Below are 22,808 nucleotides of genomic sequence, written 5' to 3' on the forward strand. Positions count from 1 at the left end.
GGTCATTGTAGTTAATTACATTTTCTGCACTGAACTAGGTTGAATATTTGCTCCCTACAGCTTCCCACAGTTCGTTCTTGATTTGATGTCTCTCTTGCTTGATATTATTTCTCTCTAGAGTAAAATAAAAAACTACATTTAGGTAATTGAATGGCATGGGTAGCTGTCACTACAGAGTGAATAAACCTGAAATCTCGAGACTCCAGCTGAGGCTAGATGTTGTGCTGTTGAAACTCTGAGCCAGACAGAGTCTGAGAGACAAGAGATACACTAAAAAGACACAGCAGGAAGAAGGTATAGGCTCGAAAGCAAAAGTGTATCGTACCCCCCAAACAAAGTCCCTGTTAGACGCTGCCTAATTTCAACAAAGTGGAACGCGCCTGGCTACTATGCTCTTAGAAAGAAAGGTGCTATCTAGAACCTAAAAGGGTTATTTGTCTGTCCATATAGGATAACCCTTTAAAGAACCCTTTTTAGTTCCAAGTAGAACCCTTTTGGTTCCAGGTAGAACCCTTTCCACAGAGGGTTTTCCTATGAGGACAGCCGAAGAACCCTTATGGCACACTTTTTTCTTAGAGTGTAGCGAAAGTGGAGCAGTCACTTCCTAACGATCAGCAGCAACAAGACAGACAACAACAAAAAGAGAGAGGTAAAAAAAGAGGAGCTCAGGAGCAAGATAACAGACACCCACGAAACCTGTCGGCCCATGCCTCACTCCACACACCGCCAACCACTCTCCTCTCCACACAGAGGTGTAATTAAACAGAACACATTTAACAGAGGAGACAATTAAAATGATTAAAGTCCAGACTTTTCACACGCTGTGTCGCCAAAGAAAGTCCAACAGACTACATCAGGAGAAGATGACCTGGAGAACAAATAAAAAGGGAAAAATAAAGATGAAAGCGAAAAACAGACGACGACACAGACGGCTAGTTTACAGATCAACAACCGCAGGACGTTGGTGGCACCTTAATTGGGGATGATGGGCGTGTGGTAATGGCTGGAGCGGAATGCGTGGAATGGTATCAAATACTTCAAACACATGGTTTGATGCCATTCCATTTCCTCCGTTCCAGGCATTATTATGAGCCGTCTTCCCCTCAGCTGCCTCCACTGTCAGCAATGTTGGAAAAAGTAACGTCTAGGGGTTAAACATGTTGCTGTATGTTTCGGACCAAGTGAAAAGACAAGCCCTGTGCTGTGGGCATAGCTTGTGTCTGTCGAGATGTCTCTATGTCAGTCCCATTTCACAGCCTGCTCCAGATCTGTTCCACACACACTGTCTCTCATCACCTTGTCCTGAGATGAATGAGATCGCCACTGTCTTCAATCATTTTAATCACTCAATTGGAAAATGCCTCGTTCACGGCTATCATTCTGCACTGCCTCTAGGCTATTGTGCGCACAAACACCCGCACACGACCCGGTTCTTTCACTCTCCGAACGCCTGAGAAATGTGAGAAACAGTTAACAGATGGCTGATGATTTGCGAAAGCGTTACTAATTTTGACTCCTCTGCCCTTTCCGAGAGTGAGCCTACTTTGGAATGTAGGTTTAGCATCTGTTTTCTAATGCCTGGCAATGGGAACACACACACACACACACACACACACACACACACACACACACACACACACACACACACACACACACACACAGTTACTCTCAGCTAGGAGCAGCATGATGTAAACTTCATTGGGGAAACAATATATACTGAAAATATAACCACAACATGTACAGTGTTTGTTTCCAGGTTTCATGAGCTGAAATAAAATAACATCGAAAAAAAGTTCCATAGACACAAAAAGCGTATTTCTCAACAACAAGAAAAATTGCACAAATATGTTTACATCCCTGTTAGTGAACATTTTATCCTTTGCCAAGATAATCCATCCACTTGACAGGTGTGGCATATAAAGACGCTGATTAAAGAGCATGATCATTACACAGATGCACCTTGTGCTAGGGACAATAAAAGACCACTGAAATGTTTTGTCACACAACACAATACCACAGATGTCTCATGTTTTGATGGAGCATGCAATTGGCATGCTGACTGCAGGAATGTCCAACAGAGCTGTTGCTAGAGAATGTAATCTCTACCATAAGCCGCCTCCAACGTCGTTTTAGAAAATTTGGCAGTACGTCCACCCGGCCTCACAACCGCAGACCACGTGTAACCACGCCAGCCCAGGACCACCACATCTGGCCTCTTCACCTGCGGGATTGTCTGAGGATAATTTTTGACTGTAATAGAGCCCTTTTGTGGGGAAAAACAAATTCTGATTGGCTGGGCCTTGCTCCCCAGTAGGTGGGCCAACCCGTGGCTGCGCCCCTGCCCAGTCATATGAAATTCATCGATTAGGGCCTAATGATTTATTTAAATTGACTGATTTCCTTATATGAACTGTAACTCAGCAAAATCTAAGAATTTGTTGCATGTTGTGTTTATATTTTTGTTCAGTATAGTTACTCTGGTAGAACTTTAATAGTTCATGTTTGAACTATTTGCAGTGGCGCCTTGTACGTAGGAGTGACAGTGCAGATAGATGGATTTGACCTACTTGTATGGAAGCTATGTATGGAGAGGGCTGCGTCTCAAATGGCACCCTATTCCCTATTTAGTGCACTATTTTGACCAGGGCTCTGGTCATAGTAGTGCATTATATAGGGAATAGGGTGCCGTCCGGAGCGCAGGCTATGACATGACCCGGACGCGGCATATTCCAACCAAACATAAAAATAATGACATAGAATTCCCACAGCACACATATTGCAAAGTATCACCACCATACAGCATCTGCAGAGTCCTGAGGGACTGACAACAACCTGCATGGAGGTACAAGCTACTAGAATGTGGCTTTATTGAATGCTGCTGTGTGTAAGAGACGTTGCTGGCGGATCGAGTGTTGGAGTGACAGCGAGAGCCGGCGTGTCTCTCTGGTCATGTCCCTGCCTCGCAGTCACACCCCTTGATGTGATGCGTTTCGCACCTGTGTCCACTCCGTGGTGTGTGACATCAGGCCGCAGCCGGCCGGCGTCTCCTCCCTGTCAACCGCCTTGTTGAAAGCTAATTAAAGCGGGAGTTTGACAAAGCGTACAGTGTTTTTAAGGGAACCGGCTTTGAGCCCTGTTTTCTAAGATGGCTGCCACTCATTGACAGGCCTGTTGGAGGAGGGAGGAACCTAACACCATAGGTGTGTGAGAAATGAGGTGTGTGTGTTAAGAGAATGCAAGAGGGGGGGAAGAGGGAGAGAGCGAAAGACGGAGACAAAGACTGGGGAGAGCTAAAAAGGAGGAACAAATTCATGTAATTTCTAATACATGTACATGCTCCTCTCTTTCTCTCTCAATACCCTGGATATAAAAATAGGACCAAAACACCTGTCTGTGTCCTGAGGTCCCCACCAATGCTCCTAGACACTAGGTTGGGAAGGGAGGGGGGAGCAGAAAGCCAGGGGGATCAACTGTAAGTCTCCATATCCAGAACGTCAATTCAAGGTCATTGTCGGCCAAGGCAGCCGCACCACCTCACACATGCCCTGTTCCTGTCAAATGACAGGGCTTAGGCTGGCTGTCGGGTGTGTGTGTTTGTTAAGGACAGCCCGTTATGCTGTTGCTGCAAGCTGCAGCATCCGCCGCTGCAGCCTGCGGGGCCATCTCCACAGCCCGGGCAAAACCCTGCTCATCTCATGTAATTATGTTTATGGAGGAGCCTGGGTCAACACAGCACCACGAGCCCATCTGGAGGTCACAACTCTTCACCACTGCCTTTAATTGAGGGAATTCAGCCAGGAAGACTATTGCTCTGTAGATCAACATTATAGATCACCATTACACTTTGTTTCAATACTGTGAATCTGTAACCAGGCTTCTGTTATAACAGAGATTTCATTCACAATGCAGTAATACACATAGAAACACAAACAACACCAGAGGAGAAAACTATTCAGTGTTGCTCTGATTGTAGCTGTGATAACATTGTTGAAGGAGATCATGACCACCACCATCTATGAAAGTCAGTCTTGACCACTCTGGAGAGATGTATTGTGCTTGGCACTGTGCACTAAGTAACTATAAGACCAGCCACGTCAATGCCTGTGTAGAATACGATATAAAGCAATAACAAATTCGAGGCAAGCAGTAACTGTGATTGTCCTAAACCTATCGAGCGACACGAGGGAACAGGAGCAGTTGCATTGATCACAGGCTAATGATGGAGCAGACAATTATTGCCCTAGCGTATTTATAGACCCAGGGAGAAAGGTTCAGAGAGACACACTACAAGTTGCCCTCCTCTTCCTGTTTGTTTGGCCAGCTCAGTTCAATCACCTTACTTAGAGTTGAAGTTTTCACAATACAAAGGCCCTCCGAACCAAAGGGGTAGGGAAATGAGTCAGCTAGCTAACCTTCGTAAGTATTATAAAATACCTTTGAATAAAAATAATTCATGATAAAAGATAAGCTTGAAATGGGCATGGTGCAATTGACTGATACTCCTAACAATCCATAATCAAATTTCACTTTCCTAATCAACCACACAATCAAGCGCTATAGCTCAGTGTTTATTAAAGTTATTGATTTCGGTTTGTAATAAACCTCTCCAGAATGGTGAACTGAATTCTAAGATGTCTCTCTACCCTGGGGTGAGCATTTACAACACTGTACCAGGTGTTTGTGGTTTGTGACAAGACAACAAATAAGACAACTGACCTTTACTAAGATTGATTTGAGATTGGGTGACGTTTTGATGACGTTAAGCTCTTCCTACCACAATTAATGACGGCCAAACAAAACTGTCCAGATATCACGAATGACATAGCAAATATAGCAATAGCAAATATAGCAATAAGTCAGCTTTACCGTACAAACACGTTGATGACAAGGACTGGGACGTGGGACTTAACTTCTTTGGGACAGGGGGGCAGTATTGAGTAGCTTGGATAAAAAGGTGCCCAGAGTAAACTGCCTGCTACTCTGTCCTAAAAGCTAGAATATGCATATAATTAGTAGATTTGGATAGAAAACACTCTGAAGTTTCTAAAACTGTTTGAATGATGTCTGTGAGTATAACATAACTCATATGGCAGGCAAAAACCTGAGAAAAAATCCAACCAGGAAGTGGGAAATCTGAGGTTTGTAGCATTTCAACTCTTTGCCTATCCAAGATACAGTGGAAATGGGGTCATATTGCACTTCCTAAGGCTTCCACTAGATGTCAACAGTCTTTAGAACCTTGTTTGATGCTTCTACTATAAAGGAGGGGGGAATGAGAGGGGATTGAGTCAGTGGTCTGGCAGAGTGCCACGCACATTCACATGAGAGGTAGCATGTGTTCTATTGCATTTCTGAAGACAAAGGAATTCTCCGGTTGGAACATTATTGACGATTTGTGATAAAAACATCCTAAAGATTGATTCTATACTTAGTTTGACATGTTTCTACGAACTGTAATATGACTTTTCATCTGAACTTTCGCCTGGACCTGCCAGCGCGTCGTCAGTTTGGATTGTGTACTAAACGCGTGAACAAAAGGAGGTGTTTGGACATAAATGATGGACTTTATCGAACAAATCAAACATTTATTGTGGAACTGGGATTCCTGGGAGTGCATTATGATGAAGATCATCAAAGGTAAGTGAATATTTACAATGCTATTTCTGACTTTGTTGACTCCACAACATGACGGATATCTCTTTGGCTTGTTTGGGCTCTGAGCGCTGTACTCAGATTATTGCATGGTGTGCTTTTTCGGTAAAGCTTTTTTTAAATCTGACACAGCGGTTGCAATAAGGAGAAGTTTATCTAAAGTTCCATGCATAACACATGTATTTTCATCAACATTTATAATGAGTATTTTGTAAATTGATGTGGCTCTGCAAAATCACCGGATGTTTTGGAAGCAAAACATTACTGAACGTAACGCGCCGATGTAAACTGAGATTTTGGGATATAAATATGAACTTTATCGAACAAAACATACATGTATTGTGTAACATGAAGTCCTATGAGTGTCATCTGATGAAGATCATCAAAGGTTAGTGATTAATTTTATCTCTATTTATGCTTTTTGTGACTCCTCTCTTTGGCTGAAAAAATGGCTGTGTTTTTCTGTGGCTATGTACTGACCTAACATAATCGTTTGGTGTGCTTTTGTCGTAAAGCCTTTTTGAAATCTGACACGTTGGCTGGATTCACAACAAGTGTAGCTTTAATTTGGTGTATTACATGTGTGATTTCATGAAAGTTAAATTTTTATAGTAATTTATTTGAATTTGACGATCTGCATTTTCACTGGATGTTGGCCATGCGGTACGCTAGCGTCCCACATATCCCAGAGAGGTTAAGGGTACCTGTGCACAACATGTCACTGGGTTAAAGAATGATACTTTTCAACTGATATACTGTGTCAGTACTGACAACTCTGTCTTGGGGGTTGAATGACAGTGGAAAAACAACCAAACCATTTGAAATGCGTAGGCAAGAAAACAAAGGCTGTCAGAGAGAAAAAGAGCTGGTGGGGGGGTGGAGGAGAGGGGGAGGAAAAAGTTCTCCCTCTCCATGAGTCTGTCCTGGAGATACACCATCGCGCTGCCTTCCCCCACGCCCGCACACTCTGACAGGATAAGGCGGCGGGCACTGCCTCCTGTTGCCGCTTTCCTCCCTCTGCGTGATTGATGAGCCTCATTTTGCCAATTAATGGAAGACACCCCCGTTGATTACCATCAGATTGCCGTTTGTAACTGTTAGTGTTCCTGGCTGTCACATATTCATTTTAATTAGAAAGCTCAATTTTGATCTGACATTTTGTTTGTCATTTCTCGCGTCGACTTTGATAAGCCGGGGCTCTGAACGTACTGTATGTAACCTGTATGTAACCTGTCGTTCTGCAGGGTTCCATTTTGGGAACGATGCAGCTAGAAAAGTAATGAAGTCCTTGACTCTACATGTCAGAGAGCGGCGTCTGTTGTAGCTACATAGTACCTTTCTATCTGAATGTCTCACAACATGCCCTACTGAATGCACTTGGCTTGGCTTTGGCTCGGTTGTCTCTGCTCTTTCATAATTGCATTTATACAAAGGCGCGCTAAGACAGTTGAAGACCAAATCCTGTCTAAGGAGTCAAGTCTGAAATCGACAATATATCTCACAATCAATTAGTAACTTGGTGGTAATTAGTAGACTTGATTTGCATAATGAACCTCCTAATTGGTTTAAAGCATGAAAACACACTCAATAAATCTGGCTAATAGTATGCCAATGCACATATATGAATGGGCAGGAAGAGAGACGACAACCCGAAGCCATATGTGGATTGTGGAGACAATGATCCTACAGCGTTGTCAGGATCAGAGGACTGAGAGTCACGGATAGCAGTAGAACGTTAGGCTACAACTGGCTATAACAGAGCCAAGGCAGAAATCAGAACGGGCTAGTATTCCCTAGACACTTTCAGCAGGAAAATAATAACAAACATATGTGGGGAAATGTTTGGGTATTCATTCGATTTACATTTTACAGCAGGCTTTCATCTAGGCAGCTACAGGGACTCGACTAATGATACGCAGGGCCTTTTAATCAAGGAGCCCTCCCCTGTGCTTTGGGCCCTGCCCAGTGGTACTTATTTGCAATAAAGCACAATAAATGGCGCCGCTGGTGAATATATCGCTGTCTGCCGTGGAATACATGTTCAGCCATCTCCTCAGTATATCACCCACCAGCGTTAAGTACACTTCCACTTCTCATTTTACACATAACCGGTGCATCAGCAGAGGTATTAGCTGGTTATCATAATTTCCGGAAATGAGTTGTAACAATGCATAATGACATGTTAACCTCTCTAGGGTATGTGGGACGGTAGCGTCTCACCTCGTCAACAGCCAGTGAAACTGCAGGGCGCCAAATTCAAAACAGAAATCCCATAATTAAAATTCCTCAAACATACATGTATTTTACACCATTTTAAAGATACACTTGTTGTAAATCCAGCCAGTGTCCGATTTCAAAAAGGCTTTACGACGAAAGCAAACCAAACGATTATGTTAGGTCAGAGCCAAGTCACAGAAAAACACAGCCATTTTTCCAGATATAATGAATCACTAACCTTTGATGATGTTCATCAGATGACACTCATAGGACTTAATGTTACACAATACATGTATGTTTTGTTCGGTAAAGTTCATATTTATATCCAAAAATCTGAGTTTACATTGCCGCGTTATGTTCAGTACGGTGATTTTGCAGAGAGCTACATCAATTTACAGAAATAGTCATCATAAATGTTGATGAAAATACAAGTGTTATACATGGAATTTTCGATCCACTTCTCCTTAATGCAACCGCTGTGTCAGATTTTAAAAAAAACTTTACGGAAAAAGCAAACCATGCAATAATCTGAGTACGGCACTCAGACGACAAATCAACCCAAAGAGAAATCCGCCATGTTGGAGTCAACAGAAGTCAGAAATAGCATTATAAATGTTCACTTACCTTTGATGATCTTCATCAGAATGCACTCCCAGGAATCCCAGTTCCACAATAAATGTTTGTTTTGTTCGATAATGTCCATTATTTATGTCCAAATTCCTCCTTGTTGTTCGCGCGTTCAGTACACAATCGGGCAGGTCCAGGCAAAAGTTCAGACGAAAAGTCATATTACAGTCCGTAGAAACATGTCAAACGAAGTATAGAAACAATCTTTAGGATGTTTTTAACATAAATCTTGAATAATGTTCCAACCGGAGAATTCCGGTCTTCAGAAATGCGATGGAAAGCAGGTCGCTCTCACATGAACGCGCATGGTCAGCGCATGGTCAGCTCATGGCAGACCTTACTCAATCCCCTCTCATTCGCCCACACTTTACAGTAGAAGCATCAAACAAGGTTCTAAAGACTGTTGACATCTAGTGGAGGCCTTAGGAAGTGCAACATGACCCAATTTCCACTGTATCTTGGATAAGCAAAGAGTTGAAAAACTACAAACCTCAGATTTCCCACTTCCTGGTTGGATCTTTTCTCAGGTGTTTGCCTGCCATATGAGTTCTGTTATACTCACAGACATCATCCAAACAGTTTTAGAAACGTCAGGGTGTTTCCTACCCAAATCTACTAATAATATGCATATCCTAGCATCTGGGCCTGAGTAGCAGGCAGTTTACTCTGGGCATGCTTTTCATCCGGATGTGAAAATACTGCCCCCTACCCCAAAGAAGTTAAAGTTACACTGCCATTCAACGTGCCATTTGTTTATCGTCAGTTTCCTGAAACACATTCCCAGCCGTTAAACCTAGCATACATCTCAAATTCTCAACTCACGGGGTGTCATGTGCTGAAACAAAAAGTAAAAAACAATGTCTCACTTCAAGAAGACAAACACTGCCAATCGAGGTTTCCCCTCCCCATTGGCATTTGATAGAATAATCTGCCTACAATGGTGCCAATTCAATAGAGAGGGGGTACGGAATTTCATTAAAACATCAAATGAAAGTGAAATTATGAGGCATGACGGTGGGAGAGTGGGAAGGCTGAGAGCGAGAGGGACAGAGAGTGAGAAAGAGATGAGTTAGTGTCTCTACAGAAGGATTAGTACTGCAGCAACAAGTGCTGAGGGGCTTTGCATCAAACCCAGGAGCCCATGACAAATGGGTCCGACTGTGCTCTGTCTATTGCCCAGCGTGAAGACCTTTTGGGGGTGGGGGGTAATGAGGTGCAGACTGGAGCCGGCTGGCTACTTGGTATCAGGTTATGGGTAAATACAAAATCTAGTCAGGTACTAAAATACAACTTATCTAGTTCAACCCTTGACCATGTAGGACAGACATACATTTCCAACCCCGCTCGGCGACATCCAGCTGTTTGTGTGAGGGCATCCTAGGACATGGTAGGGCCATGCGGGACGGGATCCCTATGGAGAAGCGCCGGGCTTGGAGGTCTATCCCTCCGGGACCCCCGACTGGCAGGCAGGGAACTGAGGCTTGATCAGAGGGTATATGACAGGGGAGTCACCCAGGAGGAAGGAGAGGTTAAACCTGGGTCAGTCTACTGGAGCCTTACCCCCCACCCCTTTCTCTGGCTCTCCATCCATCCCTAGGGAGCCAGAAGGCCAGGCAGCCTGTCAGCTAACTCTACTGACTAATGGACCTGCCACATCAGCCCCGGTGTCGCAGCCTAACAAGACACTGATTGGAGAATTTCTGGGGAATTCACTCGCATAATGACACGGCACATTGAGACGTCCTGGCGTCTGGGGCCGTGAAGGCAGGCAGCTAACATCTAAGGAGTGACAAAATAGGGTTGGCTGTTGATAATAAGAGAAACATGTGTCCTCTATGTGAATGTGTCAGTTCGGTTGGAGTGGAATACACTGTGGACGTGTGTGTGTGTGTGTAATGTGTGATATGTGATGTGTGTGTGAGTGAATGAACTTCACCCATCCACCTACGGAAACTAAGAAAGTAACTTAGAAAGACTATAGAAAAACAGTTATTTGAAAAACATCAGTAACTGAGTGAGTTTCCTATAACACTGAGATTAATTGCATTGATCCTGACAATAAAATAGTAACATTGTTTAATAGGTCTTGGTAGAACTATGAGTATGATAGCTACAGGTGATTTTTGTTTAAAGTTCAAAGTGCATTTGTGATTCGTGTAGAATATACTTTATGTCCAAATGTAAATTTTATCAACTCAATTTGTGGCTGAGTTCAGTTCTAAACTCTAAACCACTCCCACCGCAAATAATTAAGACACTGTTACATTCATTATCAATGGGTATTAATGTTGTGTTAAATACCATTCTAATCACTACAATACAAATACAGCCGTCATCTCCCCAATTCATGGGCGTTTATTGTTGGGTGGCATTGTTAGTCAAAATGGGATTTGAAGAAGCATCCATCGAGCTTCCCTTCTCTCATTCAGACACGTATCCTCCACCAAGCCACACACCAATGCAATCCAAGATAATTGTTATATTAGCATTATGAAAAATCATTGCACACAAAACACATGGCCTTGGATGCCATTTCCAAGTAAACATTGGTGGACGACGGCAACATAATCACACGCGCAAGCTAATCCCTTTAGTGTTTCCCTGCCCCTCTTTATGACAATCATTATTAGAATACAATTATTCTTACCATTTTTGGCAGAATTTGTTCATTCGATCGACTCTTATTAAAGCTTATTATGTAACTTTTTGGGCGACCCGACCAAATGTACACAGAAAAGTTAGTTATAGTTATGTAATTCTCATTGAAAGCAGGTCTAAGAAGCGGTAGATCTGTTCTATATGCACTATTTCTATGCCTCCCGTTCTTAAGTTTTGTTTTTGCTTATTTGACATTGGGTTTTGTTCACCAGCTTCAAACAGCTGAAAATACAATATTTTTGGTTATGGAAAATATATTTCACAGCAGTTTAGATGGTAAAACGATTCTCGACACTATACTTGCTTGTTTTGTTACATACTATGAAATTAGGCAAATTATTAGAATTTGAACAACCAGGAAATAGCGGAGCGATTTCTGCATAATGCACCTTTAAAGTTGCTTAATTAAAATCGTAACGTCTCCTGTGAAACATAGTGAATGAAACTTGTTTCTGCAAGATGGCTGTCTCTATAGTGTCTATGTTGAGACAATACTAAGTACAGACACTAGTCTACCAGTAACCAGATAGCCACAGAGGGTTAACGAGATATGTTTTTTTTTTGTTAACTGTCATTTTTTCTCACTCTTCTAATTATTTACTTTGGTTTGAGTTTCTGCTTAATTAAAAAGCTCCAGCGCTTATCTGTGCTTCAAGTATGAATTAATTGGCCACAACATTTACAGTGAATTTCATTAATAAAGGAGAGTGCTTACAGAAAGAGCACGATGGTGAGGTAAACATTGAACTGAAAATGCCACCACAATCTGTTGACCTGGTTTCCTTCTATGAGGAAGTACAAACGTCAACAAATTAGCCGGATTATAAGGGCGTATTACATTTTGGTAATGAAACACATTAGATCTAATTATCATCCATAATGGCAAAGGTATATTTGTCAAGTTTCAATCTCGACAGCGTAGCTAAATCTTTACAGGTGACTTACCCATGAGGTAATTTAATACCAGTCATCCTTTGTTTACAAATTAGTACAAATTTAAGCAACAACAACATCTTAGTTATAAAAGTGAGTATAGCTCCCAGTTAATCAATAGCACTCTTAGTTATAAAAGGAAATGCAGCTAGCAGTGGTACATTAGACTAAGTGTCAACTGGTAATAAAACAGAATGACCACTGGTGTTGTCTACTCTGAAAACCCAAAGACTCATTTGGCATTGTATTTAACTGAATTACTCCATTACAATACTGTTAGTGGTTCTCTTGGTTTGAAGCGGTAAAGTCCTGAGTCTGTGCCCTGATTGCAGTACTGTATATTGACTGACCACCCCCCCAAACACACATATAACGTCCTTTCACACTGACGAACAACAGAGGGTGCTACCTGCGTAAATGCATCTGTCAATGCACAAGTCATGTGGGTGGTATGACAGTGTAGCCCTGGGGCCAGGGGAGAGGGAATCTGTTTTTGTGTGTGTGTACGTGTGTGTGGGCTGAGTCTGTCTGGGGTTACTGAGTTAACGTTACACAGTCACACAATCTGTATGGCGTTGTGTGGGCGAGCAGTTTGCTGATGTCAACGTTGTGAACAGAGAGCCCCATGGTGGCATTGAAATTGCCATTTTACTGTATCTATGGAAATTTGAATGCACAGAGATACCGTGATGAGATCCTGAGGCCTATTGTCTTGCCCTTCATCCGCCACCATCACCACGTTTCAGCATGATAATGCACAGCCCCATGTCGCAAGGATCTGTACACAATTCCTGGAAGCTGAAAATGTCCCAGTTCTTCCCTGGCCTGCATACTCACCAGACATGTCACCCATTGAGCATGTTTGGGATGCTCTGGATTGACGTGTACAACATCATGTTGCAGTTTCTGCCAATATCCAGCAACTTTGTACAGCCATTGACGAGGAGTGGCACAACATTCCACAGGCCACAATCAACAGCCTGACCAACTCTATGCGAAGTGTCGCACCGCATGAGGCAAATGGTGGTCACACCAGATACTAACTGATTTTCTGATCCACGCCACTATATTTTTATTTTAAGGTACACTACCAGTCAAAATTTTTAGAACACCTACTCATTCAAGGATTTTTCTTTATTTTTATTATGTTATACATTGTAGAGTAATAGTGAAGACATTAAAACTCTGAAATAACACATATCGAATCATGTACTAACCAAAAATGTGTTAAATCTAAATATATTTTATATTTGAGATTCTTTAAATAGCCACCCAATGTCTTGATGACAACTTTGCACACTCCTGGCACCCTCTAAACCAGCTTCATGAAGTAGTCACCTGGAATGCATTTCAATTAACAGGTGTGCCTTAAGTTAATTTTTAGAATGTCTTTCCTTCTTAACGTGTTTGAGCCAATCAGTTGTGTTGCGACAAGGTAGGGGGGTATACAGAAGATAGTCTTTTACCAAATAGGGCTAAGTCCATATTATGGCAAGAACAGCGCAAGTAAGCAAAGAAAAACAACAGTCCATCATTACTTAAGGTCAGTCAGTACAGAAAATTTCAAGAACTTTGAAAGTTTCTTCAAGTGCAGTCGCAAAAATCATCAAGCGCTATGATGAAATTGGCTCTCATGAGGACCGCCAAAGGAAAGGAAGACCCAGAGTTACCTCTGCAGCAGAGGTTAAGTTCATTAGAGTTACCAGCCTCATCAGGCCTTCATGGTTTAATTGCTGCAAAGAAACCACTACTAAAGGACACCAATAAGAAGAAGATACTTGCTTGGGCCATGAAGCACAAGCAATGGACATTAGACCAGTGGAAAGTTGTCCTTTGGTCTGGAGTCCAAATTGGAGATTTTTGGTTCCAACTGCCGTGTCTTTGTGAGACGCGGTGAGGGTGAACGGATGATCTCCGCATGTGTATTTCCTACCGTAAAGCATGGAGGAGGAGGTGTGATGGTGTAGGGGTGCTTTGCTGGTGATATTGTCTGTGATTTATTTAGAATTCAAGGCACACTTAACCAGCATGGCTAACACAGCATTCTGCAGCGATACGCCATCCCATCTGGTTTGGGTTTAGTGGGACTATCATTTGTTTTTCAACAGGACAGTGACCCAACACACCTCCAGGCTGTGTAAAGGCTATTTGACCAAGAAGGAGAATGATAGAGTGCTGCATCAGATGACCTGACCTACACAATCCCCCAACCTGAAACCAAATTGAGATGGTTTGGGATGAGTTGGACCGCAGAGTGAAGGAAAAGCAGCCAAGAAGTGCTCAGAATATGTGGGAACTCCATCAATACTGTTTGAAAAGCATTCCAGGTGAAGCTGGTTGAGAGAATGCCAAGAATGTGCAAAGCTGTCATCAAGGCAAAGGGTGGCTATTTGAAGAATCTCAAATATAAAATATATTTTGATTTGTTTAACACTTCTTTGGTTACTACATTATTCCATATGTGTTATTTCATAGTTTTGATGTCTTCACTATTATTCTACAATATATAAAATAGTAAAAATAAAGATAAGTCCTTGAATGAGTAGGTGTTCTAAAAATGTTGACCGGTAGGGTATATGTGACCAACAGATGCATATATGTATTCCCAGTCATGTGAAATCCATAGATTAGGGCCAAATGAATTTATTTCAATTGACTGATTTCCATTCATGAACTGTACCTCAGTAAAATCTTTGAAATTGTAGCATGTTGCGTTTATATTTTTGTTCAGTGTATATAGAAAGCAGGTGCTTCCACACAAGTCTGGTTCCTGATGTAATTAAGCAATTAACATCCCATCATGCTTAGGGTCATGTATAAAATGCTGGGCAGGCCATTCTTTTCACTACCATGGCTATGCCCCCATAGGATGACAATACCACCATCATCAAGGCACGATTGGTCACTGAATGGTTTGATAAGCATAAAAATGATGTAAATCATATGCCTTGGCCATCTCAGTCACCAGATCTCAACCCATTTGAACACTTACGGGAGATTCTGGAGCCTGAGACAGCATTTTCCACCACCATCAACAAAACATCAAATTATGGAATTTCTTGTGGAATAATGGTGTTGCATCCCTCCAATCGAGTTCTAGACTTTATTTTTATAGTTGCATCCCTCCAATACATGGCTGTAGGTATAATATGAGGGAGGTAACGTAAACTTACCCCATTCCGTACAAATGTGCGCAACCGCAACATTCAAACGAGGCTACAAAGAAAACTAATGGGACTGTAGCGACTGTGTTGACTTCAAAATCGGGGTGTGAACTAGGTTTCTATTCAAGTGTTGATTCACATGGTAATAGCTCTATAGTATTGGAGAAAAGTTGAAAAAACGGACCCTCCGTTACATCGTGGCGTGTCATGTCGTAACGTACAGCACGCAAAAAGCAACAATTTCTGTCTTACAATCTCTCTCCACCAGGTGTAGCACTTCTCTCATCCTTTAAAAAGAAGAAATGGACAGTGACGGGGGTAAGGGGGGATACCTAGTCATTTTTTGTGTTATCATTGCATGTGATCACCATTCTCAAAGCCGCTGTTTACTTCTAAGATCCCTTTAGCACCGCCCTAAAAACCTGATTCAAATTCGACACAAACCTTCAAATAGGTATGTAATCACACATTATATTAACTCTTTATAGTGATTTATTTACATTTTAGAGGCGATAAGGTGATAAGTTGGACAGATCGAGTGAAAAAAAGCAATTTTCCCACACGTCATCTCTCCTTCTCACTATCACGCATTAGTTTCGCTTCCCCACCCGCCATTTTTAAAAAGACCCGACAGGGCTCATTGCCTGCTTGAATTATGCAGAAACGGGCAGTGTTTAGGTCATGTAATTGATTCTGTTGGAAAGGGGAGAAATTGTGCTTTACAATGGTATTGACATTACAGTTGATCTGGAAGTATTACGTTTTTGGGGCGCTAAAATAAGGGCAATTGTACGGACCAAGGCGATGTACGAGTTTACGTGAGTTTACGTTAATATATTAATTAATTTCCTGTCTTTATGTGTATATAACATTCTATGATGGGAAGACAATGCAATTTATCTGTTTGCATGTTCTGCTATTTAAATCAGTTGGCTTAAACACTATTATACTTGTGAGGAGTTACTGTAGCCAAGAAGTGATAGTTTTAGCTGTAAACTTACTTCTATACAGCGCATAGCTAATGTATTGAGTTATCGCCCCACGTGACCAGAGCACAGCTACAGGTCTTAATGTGTCAGGGGGCTTTAAAAATGACACCAGCTGATTTCAACTTCTCGGGTCCCTAGGAAGCCGAAAGGTTAAGCTAACTATCAGCGGGCTGAATTATGGAGTGAGTACCAAGGCGGGAGATCTATTAAGACAGGGGCCGCCTATCCATCAACGTTCGGTCCGGCCTCTCATCGTCGCGGCGACCCACCTATCCCCATTAACAGCCCAGTATCTACGCTATCCATAGTCCCTATAGGCTGTCCCTTCCCCAGGGTCCTATTTTGTCATATCCACCAGTCATAGATCTGTACTGGGGGGTCTGGGATCACCCAAGCCTCTCCAGTGAATTAGGAGCCCCCAGGGGCCAATGCCTCTATTCCCAGCCTTAGTGGGCTCTCCTAAATCTGATAGAGATCACTAAACTGCTGAACAAACACCCTATTCAGTCATTTGCATACATTACAGTAATGGAAGGAGAAAAATGTTTCAATAAAGCTAAATGAAGTACCTCCGCTGGGCTGTTTGTGATGCCAACAAGTATAAGGAATGGGTTCAGGCTGTCTTCTTTAGTAGATAACGACTGTAGATATGAACTGGTAAATGCAGCGGTTTGAAAGCTGACTCCGGCAAGTGAATTCATTTATTTGAGGAATTCATTATGCCTTCCGAAAGTATTCAGACCCCTTGACTTCTTCCACATGTTATTAGGTTATAGCCTTATTCTAAAAATTATAAAATATTTTTTCCCCCCTCATCAATCTACACTCAATAATCCTTATTGACAAAAACAGGTTTTTAAAAATGTTTGCTAATAGAAAATAAATAAATACCACATTTACATAAGTATTCAGACCCTTTACTCAGTAGCACCGTTGGCAGCAATTACAGCCTCAAGTCTTCTTGGGTATGTTTCTCACATTCTTCTCTCCAGATCCTCTCAAGCTCTGTCAGGTTGGATGGGGTGCGTTGCTGCACAGCTATTTTCAGGTCCCTCCAGAGATGTTAGATCGGGTTCAACTCCGGGATCTGGCTGAGCCACTCAAGGACATTCAGAGACTTGTCCCGAAGCCACTTCTGCGTTGTATTGGCCGTGTGCTCAGGGTTGCTGTCCTGTTGGAAGGTGACCCTTCGCCCCAGTCTGAGGTCCTGAGTGCTCTGGAGCAGGTTTTCATCAAGGATCTCTCTGTCCTTTGCTCTGTCCATCTTTGGATCCTGACTAGTCTCCAAATCCCTACTGCTGAAAAACATCCCCACAGCATGATGCTGCCACCACCATGCTTCACTGTAGGGATGGTGCCAGGTTCCCTCCAGATGTGACACTTGGCATTCAAAGAGTTCAATCTTGGTTTCATCAGACCAGAGAATCTTGTTTCTCATGGTCTGAGAGTCTTTAGGTGCTTTTTGGCAAACTCCAAGTGGGCTGTCAGGTGGCTTTTACTGAGGAGTGGCTTCCGTCTGGCCACTCTACCATAAAGGCCTGATTGGTGGAGTGCTGAAGAGATGGTTGTCCTTCTGGAAGGTTTGCCCATCTCCACAAAGGAACTTTGGAGCTCTGTCAGAGTGACCGTCAAGTTCTTGGTCACCTCCTCCGACCAAGGCCCTTCTCCCCCGATTGTTCAGTTTGGCCGGGCTGCCAGCTCTAGGAACAGTCTTGGTGATTCCAAACGTCTTCTATTTAAGAATGATGGAGACCATTGTGCTCTTGGGGACCTTCAATGCCGCAGACGTTTTCTGGTACCCTTCCCCAGATCTGTGCTTCAACACAATCCTGTCTCGGAGCTCTACAGACAATTCCTTCAACCTCATGGCTTGGTTTTTCCTCTGACATGCACTGTCAACTGTGGGACCTTACATAGATAGGTGTGTGCCTTTCCAAATCATGTTCAATCAATTGAATTTACCACAGGTGGACTCCAATCAAGTTGTAGAAACATCAAGGATGATCAATGGAAACCTGAGCTCATTTCTGTTTATTATTTTTAATACAGTTAATTTTTTTTGAAAAACCTGTTTTAGCTTTGTCATTGTGGGGTATTGTGTGTTGATTTTAAAAAAAGTAAATATATTTTAGAATAAGGCTGTAACATGAAAAAATCAAGGGGTCTGAATACTTTCCGAAGGCACTACATATATAGACATTCTAATTGAAATTGCAAGAAGTCGAATTGAGTTCTATCTCATAAAAGCCATCACAAAGCCACCTCAATTAATTAGAAACGTTTAACATAATTGTATTCATTATAAAAACCTGAAGGTAATTAAAGTTGTGCTGTTTTAAGACATTTATTGTTACGTTTTAAAACCTAACTAGGAAACAACTAGTCTGGCTGACGCGCAACCCACGTGACTACACAGTGAGCTGTGCATCAAGGACGTAGAGCGGCTGGTGTTAGCAAGACTAGGCAACACCTGCAAGTCTTCAAAAAAAGGCCAAAGAGACTCTGTCGTACACACACACACACACACACGCACGCACGCACCCACCTCCGCACACGTACACGCACTTCCTCATTCATCAATGTGCTCTCAGTGAAAACTTTTTACAGGGTTGCTCAACCATCAAATGCATGACTTTAGCTGCTGCTTTCGTTGTTGTTGTTTCATCTGTCATGTTTCAAGGCATAAGCGTCCTTTAATCCCAGTAGGAAGTTTAAAAAGGTATGTCAGACTTATCTTCACAAAAGGAAATGTCAAACTAAAAACATATGGCAGGGAATATTTCAAACTGTCAGTTTCACACACCCTAAACTGTGTTACACCGATTACGGTTATCTAAGCCAAAGGCAAAATAAAATATAGCACTAAAAACCTGGGAAAATCAAGCATTGTCTCTTTCATCTCTTTATCTAATATGTTTTCACTTCCCTCTGTTACCTTTGGGCACAACTATAGTTCTGATATATGCACGCACGCACACACACTCCAACACACCACACATTATTATTATTTAGTTGGATTGTTTTGTGTGTGCCTCTAATATTATATACAGTATGTCTGTAATGTCTATGTTAATGTTTAAAATTTACGTAAATTGTAAAGTGTTCTTGTCTGTAATGTCTTCTTCGTTATGTGTCGGACCCAAGGAAGACTAGCTGTCGCCAAGCTTTTCACAATGCTACTGGTCATGTTAACTTTAAGGTTCAAAGAGAAAAGAAGATAGTAGGATGATTCAAGGCAAAACCAACTTACATCCTTTCACAGTTCAACATCATCAATCAATCAAATGTATTCATAAAGCCAAAAGTGCTTATACAGAAACCCTGCCTAAAACCCAAAACAGCAAGCAATGCAGCTGTAGAAGCACGAATGGTACGGAAAAAGCTGAAGGGGTGTGAATCATTCAACACACCTGGAGAAGTGTGTTCAGATTGGATGCTACAGTACAAAGAAATTCAAGTCCGAACACGCAGCATATTTTATTTAGAAAACTTGCGAATTACCCTTGATGCCTAATCATGTGAATTGATTCGAGCAGGGTCACAGAAGAGCCATGTTTACCAAACACCTTGTTATTTTGACTAGCAGATGAACTGCATTACTTCATTACCAAGAAAAAGGTCACACGCAGGTCAAACCCACTCTAGTGAGTGAGAGAAAGAGAGGTGATTGCTAATGGGGAGAGACAAAGACACAGAGAGAGGTGATTGCTAACAGGGAGAGACAGAGACACAGAGAGAGGTGATTGCTAACGGGGAGAGACAAAGACAGAGAGAGAAGTGTTTACTAACGGGAAGAGACAGAGACACAGAGAGAGGTGTTTACTAACGGGAAGAGACAGAGACACAGAGAGAGGTGATTGCAAACGGGGAGAGACAGACACAGACAGCATAAGAGAGGTGATTGCTAACAGGGAGAGACAAAGACACAGAGAGGTGTTTACTAACGGGGAGAGACAGAGACACAGAGAGGTGATTGCTAATGGGGAGAGACAAAGACACAGAGAAGTGTTTACTAACGGGGAGAGACAGAGACCCAGAGAGAGGTGATTGCTAACGGGGAGAGACAAAGACACAGAGAGAAGTGTTTACTAACGGGGAGAGACAGAGACCCAGAGAGAGGTGTTAACTAACGGGGAGAGACAGAGACACAGACAGCATAAGAGAGGTGATTGCTAATGGGGAGAGACAGAGACACAGAGAGAGGTGATTGCTAACGGGGAGAGACAGACGCAGAGAGAGGTGATTGCTAACGGGGAGAGACAGAGACACAGAGAGGTGTTTACTAACGGGGAGAGACAGAGACAGCATGAGATAAGTGATTGCTATCGGGGAGAGACAGAGACACAGAGAGAAGTGAGTGCTATCGGGGAGAGACAGAGATGCAGAGAGAGGTGATTGCTGACAGGGAGAGACAGAGACACAGTGAGAGGTGATTACTAACGGGGAGAGACAGACACAGACAGCATGAGAGAGGTCTGATAAACACCGATACGCTCTCCACCTTACCACTTGAATCACCTCGACTCCCCTCATCGATCGTGGGCGCCATAAAGGGACAGTAAAACAGCTTTCTGGCTTTCTTTAGTAAGGTAAGAATGCCTACTCTGTCACACGCAAAGGAGCGAGTGCAGCTGTGTCACCCTTAACCTGGCTGAACACAGAGTGGAAGGAGGTTGGAATGCTACAAAATGGAGGTAAGAAAACCATTTTAAAATGTTTTCCTCTCTTTGCTTTTTTCACAATGAGGCAGTAACTAAAATTGGTTCGGCCAAATACGACTGAGGTTCCATTTCGGCTCTGATGCCAGATCAGGTGAGACGGGGAAGTGGGGCGTTTCCATTCATGGCCAGGCAGCTTCTCTTCCTCTCACTCTCTGGGGACACGATTCAGACAGTGAGGGGGAGCACTACTCCAGTATATATGCAGTTCTCCATTTCCTCTCAGTCAAGCTGACATCCTCCATGGAGCCCCAGAATCGATACAGACATCAGGGGCCCTGAGCTGCCTTTCCTCCCTGTCTTGGTTCAGAGCTGCAGGGGAGGTTTTTGCCGAAGCCTCTATTTTTTTAAGATATAAAATGTACACAGATTAAGTGCCAATCTTTGACTAGGAGCAAATTTCTCATGTGTTAGGCAGCTATTACTCTTATGTCAGCTAAAAGCTCCAAAAAAAATTGCAAGCTAACAAAAAGCTCAAATTAAGGTTAAACACTTTCTTAAAGGGATTCTCCGGAAATTGTGTGTACTTTTTAGCCAGTAGTGTTGAAAGTAGCCCTCAAGGGGTCCCTGAAACTTGTGCAGAAATGTGCACCACTTTGCTCTCTCTCTCTGCTCTGGTGTGGTGTGGGTGCATCATGTGCACTTTGCAAGCTGTCACACATATAGCAAGGGGTTGAAGCTCATGGTCAAATTGTTAGGGGGCTGGCCCATGTGGGGGCCAGCACAGCTTGCAGTAAAACACTTGCTTTCAAACTAAGGATTTGCTGGCTAATTTAGGCTATAAAGTAAATCTGGTCATAGATTCTGCATGTATGAACTACACATTGACACATCCAGCCCAAAGCCGGAGGTATAAAAAAAGACTTAGTAGCAGCTAACGTTCCGGAACATGTGACATGCAAGTGTGAGTATTGAACATATGGAATGCCTCCTGAATTGATGAATTACCCTTGAATGATTCTTGCTTTCCCTTAATAAATGTGGTAACTCACACCTAGAGACAGGTAGCCTAGTGGTTAGAGCATCAAGGTAAAAATCTGTAGTTCTGCCCCTGAACAAGGCAGTTAACCCACTGTTCCCCGGTAGGCCGTCATTGTAAATAAGAATTTGTTCTTAACTGACTTGCTTAATTAAATAAAGGTTCAATTAAAAAAAGAAAAAGAGGAATGCTGTCTGTTTTAATACACATATATTGATAGGAGGTATCATAGCCCCTAGCTATTGACATCCGATTTGGTTTCAACCAATTAGACTCTATACCCTGTAGTGTCTGTACTGTAGGTGCCAGATTACTAGACAAACCTTTTCTGCCGAGGCTCCTTCCTTCTTAAAATGGAGTCTGAGAAGTGCTCAGGCATCACTAATTTGATTCGAGAGCCGAACCGCTTGAGTTTAAGTGAAAGCACTCTGTTATCAAAACGAGAGAAGAGCCGCAAAAGGTGATAGTCTACAGAAAGTCTATGTGGAGAGGCCTGTGGCTGGTTGGGAGATGAAATCAGGAGGTGGGCGATAAGTCCGCGTGGGGGAACGAGCCCTCATTAGAGACCCCGAGGGGAGGCAGTGGTGGAGCAGCGGTAAAAATAGCTCAAGGCCTGAACTCTCTCTGGGGAACATTGGGTAGAGGAGGAGGAGATCTGATAAACATCTCACTAGCGGGAAGGCAGCCATATCCATTCCTTCAAGCCACACTTATGGCCGTTAACTACTCTTTCCTGCCCGGGAGAACACAAGCACAGCACAGTCTCTCTGGTGGACAATCCACAGGCGCCAAATGGCCAGAACATGTCTACTTTCTACATCCGCGATACATTCAATTAAGACAATGTGAGAAATCAATAAAAAGCATGAAA

General features: G+C 42.7%; 1 protein-coding gene across 3 annotated transcripts in view; it reads right to left on the minus strand.

Moving 5' to 3' along the window:
* diaph2 (diaphanous-related formin 2) overlaps window positions 1-22,808 on the minus strand; it is a 708,741-nt gene that overhangs the window by 155,547 nt on the left and 530,386 nt on the right. The window lies entirely within an intron of this gene.

Source organism: Salvelinus alpinus, chromosome 4 (genome assembly GCF_045679555.1).
Source record: "Salvelinus alpinus chromosome 4, SLU_Salpinus.1, whole genome shotgun sequence".
Lineage (NCBI taxonomy): Eukaryota > Metazoa > Chordata > Actinopteri > Salmoniformes > Salmonidae > Salvelinus > Salvelinus alpinus.